The following is a 14,067-nucleotide window of genomic DNA, read 5'->3' as shown; positions in this document are numbered from 1 at the left end:
GAGTATCCTATTGCAGGGGCAGTAGGGAACTTTAGTGGTCACAGGTAAGGAGCTCTTGCTGCAGAGAAGCTGCAACCACAAATCAGAAATTCTGCAGTTGCACCAGGCCTTCCCTTTCTCTTAGTTTTATCTATTTGCCATCTCCTCTTCACACCTGGTACTCAGAAGGCATTGCTTTAAATATAGAAAATAGAAATTCAAGTTCCATCCCAACCACTTAACTTCAAGGTACTACGTGATCTTTAAAGTGGTTATTTGCCTTAAGCTTGAAGCTTGAAGATGTATCTAATAATGGATAAGGGACTGCCAAACGTTTGGTTCTCATCAGAAATGATTATGTCATTGAAAAAATATGCTGACCCGCGTCTCTAATTTCATAAATACCTACATAAATTTCCCATAAACACTGGAAAGGCTCCTTGGACCCAGTAAGCCGTGGTAAATAAAACAAGTTTGGTCTCATCCAAGTGGTCCCAGGAAGGCACCGATCTACATTTCCCAAATTCTATGATTCAGGCCTAGGCACAGCTCAGCAACAAGCCAGGTGCTCTCCTCCTTCCTGTTTTTGCTTTCACAGTACCACCACCCCCCTTCCTCCGGTTATATTGGGCTCCTTCTGATCCAGCTGAAAGGTCACCGTGGCGACCTCACTTAGAAGCATTCCTCCTTCCTCTGTATTCTCAGGCAGAATTAATGACCGCCTAAGCACTGGGCCTCCAACAGCGCTTGCCTGGTACTTCGGCTGTTGCCTTCTAGCCAATCCATCTTCAGGCCCACCCTATAGTGTTCCGGGCCCATCCCTAGGCACATGGACGGAGGCTAGCTCCTCTCGGATCGCCCAGTAGCTTGCCAGTCGGAGGTGCGCGGTAAACCACCGCCCCCACTCCCCTCCAAGGAGTTTGGTCACTTTGAGCTGTAGTGCTCGGCTAAGGGCAGGGCTAGGAGGGCCTATCTGTCCACCTGCCAGCCAGCCCCCGTCCCAGCCCCCCGGAAGCGGCTGACTAGACCGCGTGCCTCTCCCACCGCCCCCGTAGCGCACCGAGCCCAGTCACCAGCGTTGGAAATTCCGGCGCGTGCAAGCGCTCGGGGCCGGGCGGGGGCGGGGGAACCCGTGGAGTGAGCCTGTGACGCGAGGGGGCGTGGCTCGCGAAAACCCCGCCCCCTCTTCCTCGCCCTCTCTCGCGGGTCGGGGTTACATGGCGGCGACTGCGGCAAAGCGAGAGCCTCGGAGACGCCGCTGCCGCCAGCACAGCCGGAGACCTGAGCCGACACTGGGGGCTGTCCGCGGGCCCCGCACTCCCTCGATGAGCCGGAGAAGTCCCGTGAGTGCGTGTGTGTGTGTGTACGTGTGCGGGGCGCGCTGGCGGGGCGGCGCGGAAGGGCGCCGCGGCGGGCCCGGCGGCGGCAGCGGAGCCGGCTCCCTCCTCCATTGTGTGTGACCCTCCGGCGGCCGCCGCTCAACAAAGGCGCTTTTGTTCCGTCTCCGGCCCGCCCGCCCGTCCGCCCGCCGGCCCGCCCGCTCGGGCCTGGCCGGCGCGTCCCGGCGCGGGCTGGCGGGCGGCGGGCCGGGGTCCCCGCGTGGGGCCGGCGGAGCGGCCGGCGCGCCCCTCCCACCCGGCACGCCCCTCGCCGGCCTCCCGGCCGGGCCGCGCCCGCCAGCCCCGGGGCCCCGCCGTTCGGCTGCGGCGCCGCCGCCCGCGCGCGGTTCCGCGGGTTCGAAGCCCGCCCCGGCGGGCGGGCGGCGGGCGAGGGGCGGCGGCCGGGAGGGGCGGCCCGGGGAGCGTGAGGTGGCGCGGAGTCTCGCCTTCCTGGCGCGCTGCCCTCGAAATGCTCCCGCGTCTCCTCCCCCATCCCACTCGGGTGACTCGGCCTCAGCTGACTCCGGCCGGGCAAAGTCCCCGGCGGACTCGGCGAACTGCGTAGCGCGCTCCGCTCGCCCGGCGGGTCTCGGAGCCCCGGAGTCCTCTGCCCAAGTTCTGAGTTCTGGCTGTAAACGAGGTACAGAAAACTTGTCCGGCTCGGAATTGCTCATTTCTCTGCTCCCCCGCTCCCCCACCCTGCTGCAGCCTTTCCCTGGCTCTTCGGGACGCGGAGCGCTGGTCTGTGAAAGTGCCTCAGTGGGAACTTGTTTTGTCCGTCACCGAAAAGGGCCTCTTGGCTTGGCGGTGCGTTTCTGCCTGCCTCGGTGAGGTGCGTGGAGGAGTAGAGGTCTCTTGGCCGCCTTTTGTTCCTCGGCTTCGTAGGACTCCACTGGTTCAGGTGTTACGTGGGAGCTCTGTGAAGCAGGATCTTTTTGATTCCTTTCCTGTTTTATTTTCTCTTTAGCTTGCTCATTGGCAAAGGTCCAGTGAAGTGGTGGGATTAGAAGCCTTACTGCATTTCACCAAAATTCCTGTTCTTTTCCTCAATGCTAAAAATGCTCTTAAAAGTCAGTATTAACTTTTTTTTTTTTTTTTTTTTTTTTTTTTTAACGATAGAAGATGATTTGTCAAGGGGAAAAAAAAAAAAATTAACGGGGGGACAAAATGGAGTGCAGACCTCTCCAGAGTAATTTTTGATTGCTGCTGCTTCTAGCCTTGCTAGTTTTTAAGGTTCTGCTTGGACATAGTCTCTCTCTTCAACCTTGGGAAACTGAGTTGGAAACCGTAATTTGACTAGAAGAATGTAGGGTCCAATCCAAACAGGGCCTGGCCCTGAAAAGCAACTACCTCTAGAGTTTATTATTAGAGATGTCAGATTTTAACGTTTGAAAAATAATCTTGAATTGGGTGGAAGAATCTCTAAGATCGCTAACGGGTAGTTGTTCAAACACGTTTATGAAGGGTTTGCTTGCTATGTGCCAGGGAGTGTAAAGTCCTTTCACATATATGTGTTACATCACTTAATAAGAATTGCCTGGTGAAACTTGTAAAATTGCTTATTGGTGTTCTAAATTCAGTAATTGCAGTCATCTAGGAAATATGCCAGATTTGAGCAGGATATGTTTTATTATTTAGATTTTACTGTTCAGGAAAAAAACAACTGGCAAACAGAATTGTTTATAAAAATACCCTTTATATATATTTTGGAGTTTGGTTACTTGGAAAGGAAGATTCAATGTTGTGTTTGACTATTTGTGATTGAGAAAGAATCTAAAGAAGATTGATTTGAAGACGGGTTAATTTTGTAAAAGAAACAGTACATGTTCTTATGACAAGTGTTAGTACTAAATGTGTTGCAGTGTTTTGCATAAGTTCATTTAAACATCGTGAGAATTCATAACTGACAAAATAGTGAGGTTTGCTGACTCAGGGTACATTGGTGAAGGGGATGGGGTCTGGTAGGAGGAAGCTCAGAAGTGCTGCAAGTTTTGAGTTGGGTGATGACTCATACTGCCCACGGACTGCTACGTGGCCCTTTTTTTTATACACTGTATTTTTTTAAATGATAGGGCTAAAATGTTTCTATCCACATTATAATTCTCTCTCAAAAAGAACCACAGTTTCTCTAAGAGTAATGGTTTCTTAAATTGCATTTTAAAAGGAGATCAGATATCCTACAGGTGGAATTTTATAACATTTGTTGAGAGGAAAAGGTGAAATTAATTGCTGGTCAGTTGTTAAAAGTTTGATACTAGCAATTTTCTCTTATTGAGAAAGATTTACAGATTATTTATAAAAGAATTTTATGGTGTGAGTAGAAATTAGGCTTATGTTCTCATTGGTAATGTAAAAGTTACCTTTATAATATCTAGAAACTAGTTTAAGTGTCGTAAAAGTGCAGAAGTATTAATCGGATATAGCTCTGAACATGAACATTTCATTCAGACAGAATTATACAATAGTGCTTTCTCCCAATCTGTATGGATTTTCTATGTGTATTTATGATATATATGAATTTTCTGTTTTAATAAAGACAACTTGAAGTAGGTATTGTTACAGGCACTTTTCCATCTTTTTTAAGATTTAAAAAATTTTTTATTTTTAAGTAATATCTACACACATCATGGGGCTTGAACCCACAACCCTGAGATGAAGAGTCATATGTTCCACCAACTGAGTCAGCCAGGCGACCCTCATCAGTCTTTTTTAAAGATAAGCAGAATGTACAGTTCCAAATTTAGGACCCACACTGAAATTTGGTAATAAGATATTTTGACTGATTTTTAAAAGCCACCTTTTAGCAGGTTGTCCTAAATTAAGGTTGGGAAGAAAAAAAGAGTGAGAATAGCAGTTTGTTTTAAAAGTGAGAAGAAAAAACTCATGTCTTAGGAGGACATACACTTAATACACTGTTTATCTTAATACACTGTTTATCTTCTCAAAGTGATTTATTTGAAGAGTTTCCTAAGTAGTAAAGTGTATTGTTAAAGTGAATTAAATCTTTGGAAAGATTTTGGAAGTGCCTGACATGATTTATATAGAAGAATTTTAATGACGTTTAATTTAAACTTTAAAATATATTTCTTATTAAAGGAAATATAAAAATATAAATATAAAAAAGTGTAGATTTTTAAAACATCCTATCACCTAGAAGTTGAACATGTGTTTTCAGGGTTGTTGTTGTTGTTTTTCAAGTTTTTATTTATTTATTCAAGAGCACAGAGGCAGGGGAAGCATTGAGGGGGAGAGAGAGGGAGAAGCAGATTCCCCACTGGGCAGAGAGCCTGCCAGGGGAATAGATCCCAGGACCCTGGAATCATGACCTGAGGCAAAGGCCGATGCTTAACCACCTAGAGCCACTCAGGAGCCCTCCAATTTTTTGGTTTTTTTTTAAGAATATAAGTAATTACCTATCATGCATAATTCAGAATTTATTAACAGACTGGATATTTCAGGCTGTCTCCTTTTTATGAGATACTGCTTTATGAAATGGTGAGCCACACCACTGCTGTCCATTTCATTGTTTGCATTGCCCGTTTGAGCCATGTTTGACTGTAGGGCCCCCGTTGAAATAGGAGGCTGTCCCAAGGGTAGTTCTTTGTGGCATTGTTGGCTGCCCTGTGTCAGCTCTTTCAGCCTGTTCTGTGGACTGTTAACATTACTTTGTTGCCTGTTGGTGGCTTGGGGATTTTGGTCACTTTTTTATTGCTCAGATCCTTGACTGAAACTTCACAAAAACAAAACAACAGTAATGTTATTGTAGTTAATGGCTTTTTCCAGGGAGTTGCTTTTCATGTAGAACTGATGTTTTTAAGGTAACAGTAGTACAGGCTGAGTCCTGCATTGTTTTTTTGTTTTGTTTTGTTTTTGTTTTTCTTCTTCCATGAGCTGTGTATTTAGAAAATACAGTGTGCCCCTCTGGTGATTCTTAGTGGTTTGTCTTTCATACACGTCAGCCTTTTAAATCCATTTCTGAAAAGTTGTACAGAGATTGAATATTTATATGGCAAATCACATTTTCCCATTGCTTTTCATTTAAATTTAGAATGTCTTTTCATGGAAAAAAATAATGGTAGCACAAATATTGTTTGTTAGAATCCTGGCATTTCAGGGAAGAACCTTCCTCTGCAAAAAGCGAAATCTCTGCATTTCATTCTGTACAAACTACATGTTAGTGTTTACAGGGAGTTCATGACCATTGTCTTTTTCCAGTTACTTGACAGCTGAGGAAACTGAGGCCCAGAGAGAACTAAAATCTTAGTACACAAAATGTGATTGCTGGACCAGCAGTATTAACATCACCTACAAATATGTTAGTGCAGAATTCTTGACCCCATCCCAAGACCTACTGAATTAGAATCTACATTTTCACAGGATTCTTAGGTGATTCAAATGCACATTCATTTCTAGAAGCACTATTAAATGATACACATACATCATTGCTCAGCTGGCTAGTGCTGATTTGGAAAACTCAGATCTTCTGAGTTATTCCTTTTATTGGCTCTCCTGAAAAAAGTCAAAAGAAAAATTGAAGATCTAATCACTGTTCAGTAGCACTTTCTATGATGATGGAAGACTATTCTTTGTTGTCCATTGAAGTAGCCAACTAGCCGCATGTGAGTGACTGTTGAGCACTTAACAATGGTGGCTAGTGCACCTGAGGAACTGAATTTTTAATTTTAATTATTTTTAAATAGCTGCAAGTAGCTAGTGGCTACCATATTGGACAGCTCAGATCTGGGTGATTTATGTTGACACTAAATTTAAAGTAATCTAAGCTGTAATTTAATAACTGATTAGGCTCAGTTTAATAATTTCCTCCTTCATTTACAAATTGGAGAGAGGGTCAGTTTCTAACTGCCTACTTTTTCAATATGTCCAGATAGGATTTTTTTTTGCCCAGATACGATTTTGTAGTTACTATAAAGCACTGCCAGTTTTCTGATTGATACTTTTGTAAAATAGATAAGTTGCAAGAATGTGTTTTCCTGTTTGTCTTAATAAGGGCATTTTCACTTAGATTTAAAAAAATTAAAAAATAGTTGTTAAATAAATGTTCCTTAATTAGCTTATAGATAGCATGGAGGGGACCGTTTTTACCTCTGGCCTACTACTTCCAGGCTCATTGGTACTTGTTAGCTGCCAGATTTATCTGCCGTTTTTTAATGTTATTTCTAGGTGAGGAAACATTGGTTCTTAACCTGCCACCTTAGGTAGTGGTAAGATTCTAACCCTAAAGTAAATCAGACTGGCCTGTGACTAAATCTTGACATTTACTATATATGTGATTTCGGTGAAGTTGCTTTACTTCTCAGAGCATCTGTACTCTTGTTTATAAAGTAAGACTGACTAGGCACGTTATGGTTTTGAGTAGCAAAATAATTTGTCACAGAAAATGCCTGGCACTGAATGTATACTCAGTAGATACAGATTACCTTCCCAAGCTCTCCTGCTTAGCTTTTCTAGCCTTCTGTAATTTATTCTTCTGCTTGAGATTTCAACCAGGCTTAAGTGATACTCTGATGTTAAATTTAATCAGTTCCCACTGGTTGCTCTAACTTCAGGCTTTGCTTCACTCATGTTGATCCCTTGTAGGTAGATTCTACCGCTTTTGCTTTGGATTCCTTCCCTTCACTTCTTAAGGACTCATCTCTTTCTTGCATCATGCATTTTCCCCGTTCTGTTGGGTTGTCTTTATTAGTATACAAATGTGCCCTGAACTATACTGTCCAGTCTGGTAGCTACTGGCTACATGTGGCTATTTATTTATTTATTCATTCATTTTGTAAGATTTTAAAAATTTATTTAAGAGAGAGAGAGAGGTCACAAATAGGCAGAGAGGCAGGCAGAGAGAGAGGGGAAAACAGGCTTCCCACTAAGCAGAGAGCCTGATGCAGGGCTCCATCCCAGGACCCTGAGATCATGACCCCTGAGCTGAAGGCAAAGGCTTAATCCACTGAGCCACCCAGGCGACCCTATTTATTTATTTATTTTTTTAAAGATTTTATTTATTTGAGAGTGAGTGAAAGAGAGCATGGTTGGGGGGAAGGAGGAAGGGTCAGAGGGAGAAGCAGACTCCCTGCTAAGCAGGGAACCCCTTGTGGGTTTGATCCTGGAACTCTGGGATCGTGACCTGAGCCTAAGGCAGATGGATGCTAAACTGACTGAGCCACCCAGGCACCCCATGTGTGGCTATTTAAGTAAAAATGTATGGGGCATCTGGTTGGCTCAGTCGTTAAGCATCTGCCTTCGGCTCAGGGCATGGTTCTCGGGTCCTGGGATCGAGCCCTGTGTCGGGCTCCCTGCTCAGTGGGAAGCCTGCTTCTCCCTTTCCCACTCCCCCAGCTCGTGTTCCCTCTCTCGTTGTGTCTCTGTCAAATAAATAAAAATAAATAAATAAAAATGTATTTAGAAAAAAATTAGTTTCTCAGCCCTGCTCACCAGATTTCATTTATTCCGTAATTGTCTACCATATTGAACAGTGTGGATATAGAAATCTGTTACAAACCCTCTCAGATTCCATTTTCTCTTTTAGCTATTGTCTAGTTTCTCATTTCTCTGATCATCCTTCAAGCAAATTTTCAAGAGTTGTCTTTGTGTGTTCTCTTCACTTTGCTCCTCAACCTGTTCCGGATTGACTTCTGTTAATCCATCTCACCACTTGAAATTGCTCTAATCAAGACTTTAATTTACCAAATCCATCTTACAGGATCTTGTGACAGCTTTCAATATAGTTGACCATTGTTTTCTGCATATTCACCTGCTTTTCTTAGCTTATGAAACTTATTCTTGTTTTTCTCCTACTTCACACTTTGGCATAAGTTTTTACAGGCTTCTGTCATCTTCTTGCCTCATGTATTAGCATATCCCAGAGTTTAGTTCCTGCCCTCCTCCACCTTTCTAAATTCTTTCCCCAAGTGGTCTCATTCAATTTATTAAGTACTATCTACCTGTGAATAATTCTCAGACTTACATTTAGACTTCTTGTCTGAACTTCAGACACATTATCCAATTGCGTGCTTGATGTTACCACTCATTTATTTAAGTAGACACTACATGAATAGGCTTAACGTATCCAAAATAGAATTCTTTTTCCCGTATCATTCTCCCAGTTTTCCCCATCTCAGTAATTGGCATGTAGGAGTTATTCTTAAATCCTCTTCCCCTTATCCCCCATATCTAATCTATCACCAAGTTCTCTTGGTGTCCTGGTCAGTAAAAAAAAAAATTCATCATTATTTGAAAGAAGATCTTGGGCTTTTTTTTTTTTTTTTTTTTTTTTTTTTTTTTTATTATTTTTTTTTAAAGATTTTTTTTTTATTTATTTATTTGACAGAGAGAAATCACAAGTAGATGGAGAGGCAGGCAGAGAGAGAGAGGGAAGCAGGCTCTCTGCTGAGCAGAGAGCCCGATGCGGGACTCGATCCCAGGACTCTGAGATCATGACCTGAGCCGAAGGCAGCGGCTTAACCCACTGAGCCACCCAGGCGCCCCGATCTTGGGCTTTTGAATCTGAGATTCAAATCATAGTTCTTTCATTGATGTGTAATGTTGAATGTATTATTTAAATTCTCTGAAGTAAAGTGCATAAAACCCATACAGTCTAGTTAGGATTTATTATAAGAGTATATGTCCAGTACACTGCTTTATGCATAATATATTCTTAATCAAGCTTGTTATTTTTGTTTTTTATATTCTTTGAAAATTCAGATATTAAAAATGCTGTTCTCATGTTCAGTGTCTTTATTATATAAACAAATCCTTTTTTTCCCATTAATTGCTTTTATAATAGTTGATAATGTGGGATAGATATGTGCCAAACTTACTTATGTCCTCCAGTTTGAACTTTGGGGCCATAGTCCATAATACAGTTTTTTACTGTCTTGAAAGTGTATACTTTTAAAGCAGGGAAGTACAGCCCCTCAAAGTTATTTCAGTTAAAATATGTATGTTTACCTTGATTAACATGGTTAATTTCCATTTCCTTTGGAACTATTCATGAATCTGTGATGGTACTTTATTGTTAACATACTGGTTTATATTATGATTGATGTGAAAGTACACAAAAACTACTTGCAGTTGGTGATTTATTTAGTTTTCTTTTTAACCTTCCTTTTACTCTCCATTGATGGGCATGTTATTAAGTAAACATAATGACCAAAAAGGAAGGTGTTTAAAGATGACCCATGAGCCTTTCAGTAGTTATCATAATTTTTAAAAAATAATCTAAACTATTTCACCAATACTATAAACCTTATGATAACATGATTCGGTTCACCCCCTTCCAACACTGAGCGCTTGTTGTTTTTTATTTCTACATGTGTTATAAACCTTGTAATACATTATTATTTTGCTTTAAATAATCAGTAGTCTCTTAAAGACATTTCAACCTGTAGACAGGGGGTGCCTGGGTGGCTCAGTTGGTTAAGCATCTGCCTTTGGCTCAGGTCATGATCCCAGGGTCCTGGGATTGAGTCCTGTGACAGGCCCCTGTTCAGCTGGGGGAGTCTGCTCCTTCTCCCTCTGCCTCTCCCCCCTGCTCGTGTGCATGTGCGCTCTCTCAAATAAATAAAATCTTTAAAAAAATAATAAACATGTAGGGGCGCCTGGGTGGTTCAGTTGGTTAAGCCTCTGCCTTCGGCTCGGGTCATGATCTCAGGGTCCTGGGATGGAGCCCTGCATTGGGCTCTCTGCTCAGCGGGGAGCCTGCTTCCCCCTCTCTCTGCCTGCCTCTCTGCCTGCTTGTGATCTCTGTCAAATAAATAAATAAAAATCTTAAAAAAAAATAATAAACATGTAGATAAATTTTCTGGGTTTTTTTTTTGTTTTTGTTTTTGTTTTTTTTAAAGACCTTTTATATTTTCTAATTATCCTTTCTGGAGCTCTTGTTCCTTTATGCAGGTTCCATTTGTTGTCATTTTCCTTCAGCATAAGAACTTTTAACATTTCTTTAGCAAAACTCTGAAGTGCTATAGGAAAGATGTTAGGGTTCAAAGCTGATGACCAAGAAATTCTTGAGACATCTTTGGTGCAAACAGGTGATTTTATTAAGGCACGGGGAAAGGACCCATGGGCAGAAAGAGCTGCACTGGGGTCATGAAGCGTGCCCTGTTATATAATTCAAGTTGGGAGGGGGTTAGGGATAGCGTAAGTCTCAAAGGAATTTGGAAGCAAGGTTTCCAGGACCTTTAAGGGGCTACCTATTGTTAGGAAAAGATCGTTTATTACTGTCTAATAAAACCTTAGTCATGAGACCCTTCGGATGTATATTGGGGGCCATATCCTTGGGTTGCGGGGTGGGGGGAGAGGTGATTGCTAAAATGTATCTTGGGGGTTTTAGAGATAAAGGAAGTTTCCAAAAGAATTTTTATATGTTAAAGTAGGCTTACTGGATCTGGTGGGTGGGGGTGTCGAACTAGGATTGCCTTTTGCCCTTGGCAAAGTGTTAATGTGGAGGCAGTTGAGTCCCTAGAGGAATGTCACTCTGCGTGCTTCAAGGACTTGTCAGTGGGCTATAGGTAGTAAGGAAATTTAATAATTCTTCCGCCTTTGTTTCCCACATTGTGAGGAAGACCAATTCTTTTCACTTTTGTCCCTTTGAAAATGTCTTTATTTCGTCTTCATTTTTGAATGAAGATCTTCATTTCATCTTCATTTCCCTAGGTACAAAATTCTAGGTTGATATTTCTCTTTTTGGCACTTGAAAAATGATGTTCTCTTGTCAGATTCTGGCTTTCATCGTTTCTAGTAATAAATCAGGTATCCCTCCTGTTGTACTTACTAGTATATAGTTAACTCTCTTTCACCTGGTTCCTTTTAACAGTTGCTCTCCCCACCCCCCCAACTCACCATTTTCAACAGTTTGGCTATGATAGACCTAGGTATGGGTTTCTTTTACTTATTCTGCCTGTAGTTCATTTGAGTTCTTTGGTCTGTGAGTTGGTATCTTTTGTCAGTTTTGGAAAATTGTTAAGTTTTGTTTTGTTACTTATTTATTTTTTAAAAAGATTTTGTCAAGAGAGAGTGCACACATGCCCAAGCGGGCGGAGCACCAGGCAGAGGAATAAGCAGGTTCCCCCCTAGGCAAGGAGCCTGATGTGTAGGACTCGATCCCAGGACCCTGTGATCAAGACCTGAGCCAGTGGTAGATGCTTAACTGACGGAGCCACCCATGCCACCTTGTTTTGTTTTTTTAAAGATTTATCTATTTTAGAGAGAGAGAGAGCAGGAGGGGCAGAGGGAGAGGGAGAGAGGATCTCAAGCAGACTCTGGAATGAGCAGAGACCCTAACATGGGGCTCAATCTCACAGCCCTGGATCATGACCTGAGCTGAAACCAAGAGTCGGACACTTAACCAACTGTGCTACCCAGACACCTCGGTTTTAGAAAACTTTTTATATGATCTTCTTATACTTCTATCCTGTCAGCTTTCTGAACCTGTTCAGCTTAGCTGCCAGCAGCTCTTTGGACTGCTTGGATATTTTCTTTGCTCTCCAATACCACCTCAGGTTTTCGTTTTCTTTTTCTTTTTCTTTTTCTTTTTCTTCTTGTTTTTCTTTTTCTTTTCTTTTCTTTTCTTTTCTTTTCTTTTCTTTTCTTTTCTTTTCTTTTCTTTCCTTCCTTTCTTCCTTCCTTCCTTCCTTCTTTCCTTCCTTCCTTCTCTAGACACAGAGAGATCACAAGTAGGCAGAACTGCAGGCAGAGAGTGAGGGGGAAGCAGGCTCCCCGCTGAGCAGACAGCCTGATGCAGGGATCGATTTCAGGACCCTGAAATCATGATCTGAGACGAAGGCAGAGGCTTAACCCTGAGCCACTCAGGCATCCCTCACCTCAGTTTTTCTTTACTTCATGTTTGTGCCCTGTTTATTTGCCTTAGGGATACTATCTGCCTTGTACTCAGAATGCATTGGAGGGGTTTATCTCGTGCTTTTTGACTTGTCCTCCACCTTCAGAGCAGCTGCCTTGGATGTGGTGGAGGCCTGTATATTTTATGAGATACTGTCCTAGCTTTCCTGCCTTGCCCTCAGACTTCAGCTCTCTGTGATGACCTGTGGGAAGGAATTGGCAGGTGGGACTTATAGCTGGGCCTCCTCTGAATTCTACTCTGTTAATTGCAACCACATTCAGCTATTAAAAGTTGGTTACAAATTTGGCTGGTTTCTTCTCAGTTCTGTTAGTGGAAATTTTCTTGCTTTGCCACTTTGCCAGCAATGAGAATAGCCATGGTCTCTTTTATGAAAGGCTTAATATTTTCTAGAATTTAGTTTATTTAGATTTCTTTGCATCTTTAGCTTTCCTGATGGGTTTTTCAAAAACTAGGGTATTGTAGCTTATCTATCTTATCATGTTATATGGTGTGAGTAATGGTGTTTTGTAATTTTTCTGCATTCTAATAAGAAGTGGAAATCCTGGGGCGCCTGGGTGGCTCAGTGGGTTAAGCCGCTGCCTTCGGCTCCGGTCGTGATCTCCGGGTCCTGGGATCGAGTCCCGCATCGGGCTCTCTGCTCAGCAGGGAGCCTGCTTCCCTCTCTCTCTCTGCCTGCCTCTCTGACTACTTGTGATTTCTCTCTGTCAAATAAAATCTTTAAAAAAAAAAAAAGAAGTGGAAATCCTGAACTTTTCATTAAAATGATAAAACTTTAGAGCTGGAAGAAGCCATAGAAGTCATGTAGTTTAGCTACATCATTTTCCTGATGAGGAACTGAGGCCTAGAAATGCTTTGATTATAAGCTACTTTAGCCATGGACCCTGGACTAGATGTTACATCTCCTTAACTCATTTTTTCCCCCTTTTAATATGGTTATAGTAAAACCAGAGAGGAATTTTTCAGTAGTATGAAACTTCAGTGTGAATCTGATAGGAAACTTACACTTTTTTTTTTTTTTTTAATCTTGTAAGCTTTGTTCAGCTTTGAAGAAAATGAGAAACAAAGGAAGAAGGATATTCCAGGAAAGTTATATGCTATTCTGATTCATTTTTTAAAAATTGGGTACTCACCAATAAAGCATGTGGTTCTCCCTTTGATGAGAGTCCAGAAATATTTTATATGGATGGCCTTGCATGTTGTGGCCTTCTTCATACCCTCACTAGGGTTAGCTGAAAAATGACAGCAGTTATATTTGGTGTGCAGTCTGGAAAGCTGTGGTGCTAAATGCCATAGAGCCTGCTAGGATGGACTGAAGAATAATCAGAATAATGTCAAGGTCTCACATATCTTCACAATACCTACTTGGTATCACATGGGCTAATGGGACTTTTTATAGAATCCTGCTTGTCTGCTAATATAAGACACTATTTTCAGTGGCATAATTCCTTCTTACTACCTCAACAGAATAAAAGAGGAGCTATAACAAAGTTGAAGTTTTCTTTTTTTTTTTCTTCAGTCTGAGTTATTTGAAATCCTTGCTTTCTTCACATATTGACAAATCTATGTGTTTACCGTACAGTGAAGCTCCTGGGGGGAATTCCTGGAAAGGAAAGTACCATATCTAGGAGTCATCACTGATGTTCCCCCAGTGGGTCAAAGTGTGAGCAGATTCTGAGGAAGTTGAGGCTAGAGCTTGTTCTCTGCAGAATGTTTTACTATCAAATAAAATCTGCTGTTTACATTAATTCAGTTAGTACAGTTTATAAAGTGCCTACTAAGCACCCAGGTACTATGCTCAGAAAGTATTAGTAAAGCAACTGAGTTTTAAATCTTTTATTT

General features: G+C 42.1%; 1 protein-coding gene across 2 annotated transcripts in view; it reads left to right on the top strand.

Annotated features, from left to right (window-relative positions):
* The first annotated feature begins 1,141 nt into the window (after positions 1-1,141).
* MAPK6 (mitogen-activated protein kinase 6) overlaps positions 1,142-14,067 on the top strand; it is a 39,490-nt gene continuing 26,564 nt past the window's right edge. Inside the window, exon 1 of one of the 2 annotated variants that reach the window (XM_082735650.1) lies at positions 1,142-1,322. The gene's annotated coding sequence lies outside the window, so the exon portion shown is untranslated. Of the gene's footprint in view, positions 1,323-1,782; positions 1,999-14,067 lie in introns of those variants that run through there. The other variant, XM_082735651.1, reaches the window with a different exon arrangement.

The sequence above is a fragment of the Mustela nivalis genome (assembly GCF_964662115.1).
Source record: "Mustela nivalis genome assembly, chromosome: 6".
Taxonomy (NCBI): Eukaryota; Metazoa; Chordata; class Mammalia; order Carnivora; family Mustelidae; genus Mustela; species Mustela nivalis.
This window is presented reverse-complemented; position numbering and strand designations above follow the sequence as displayed.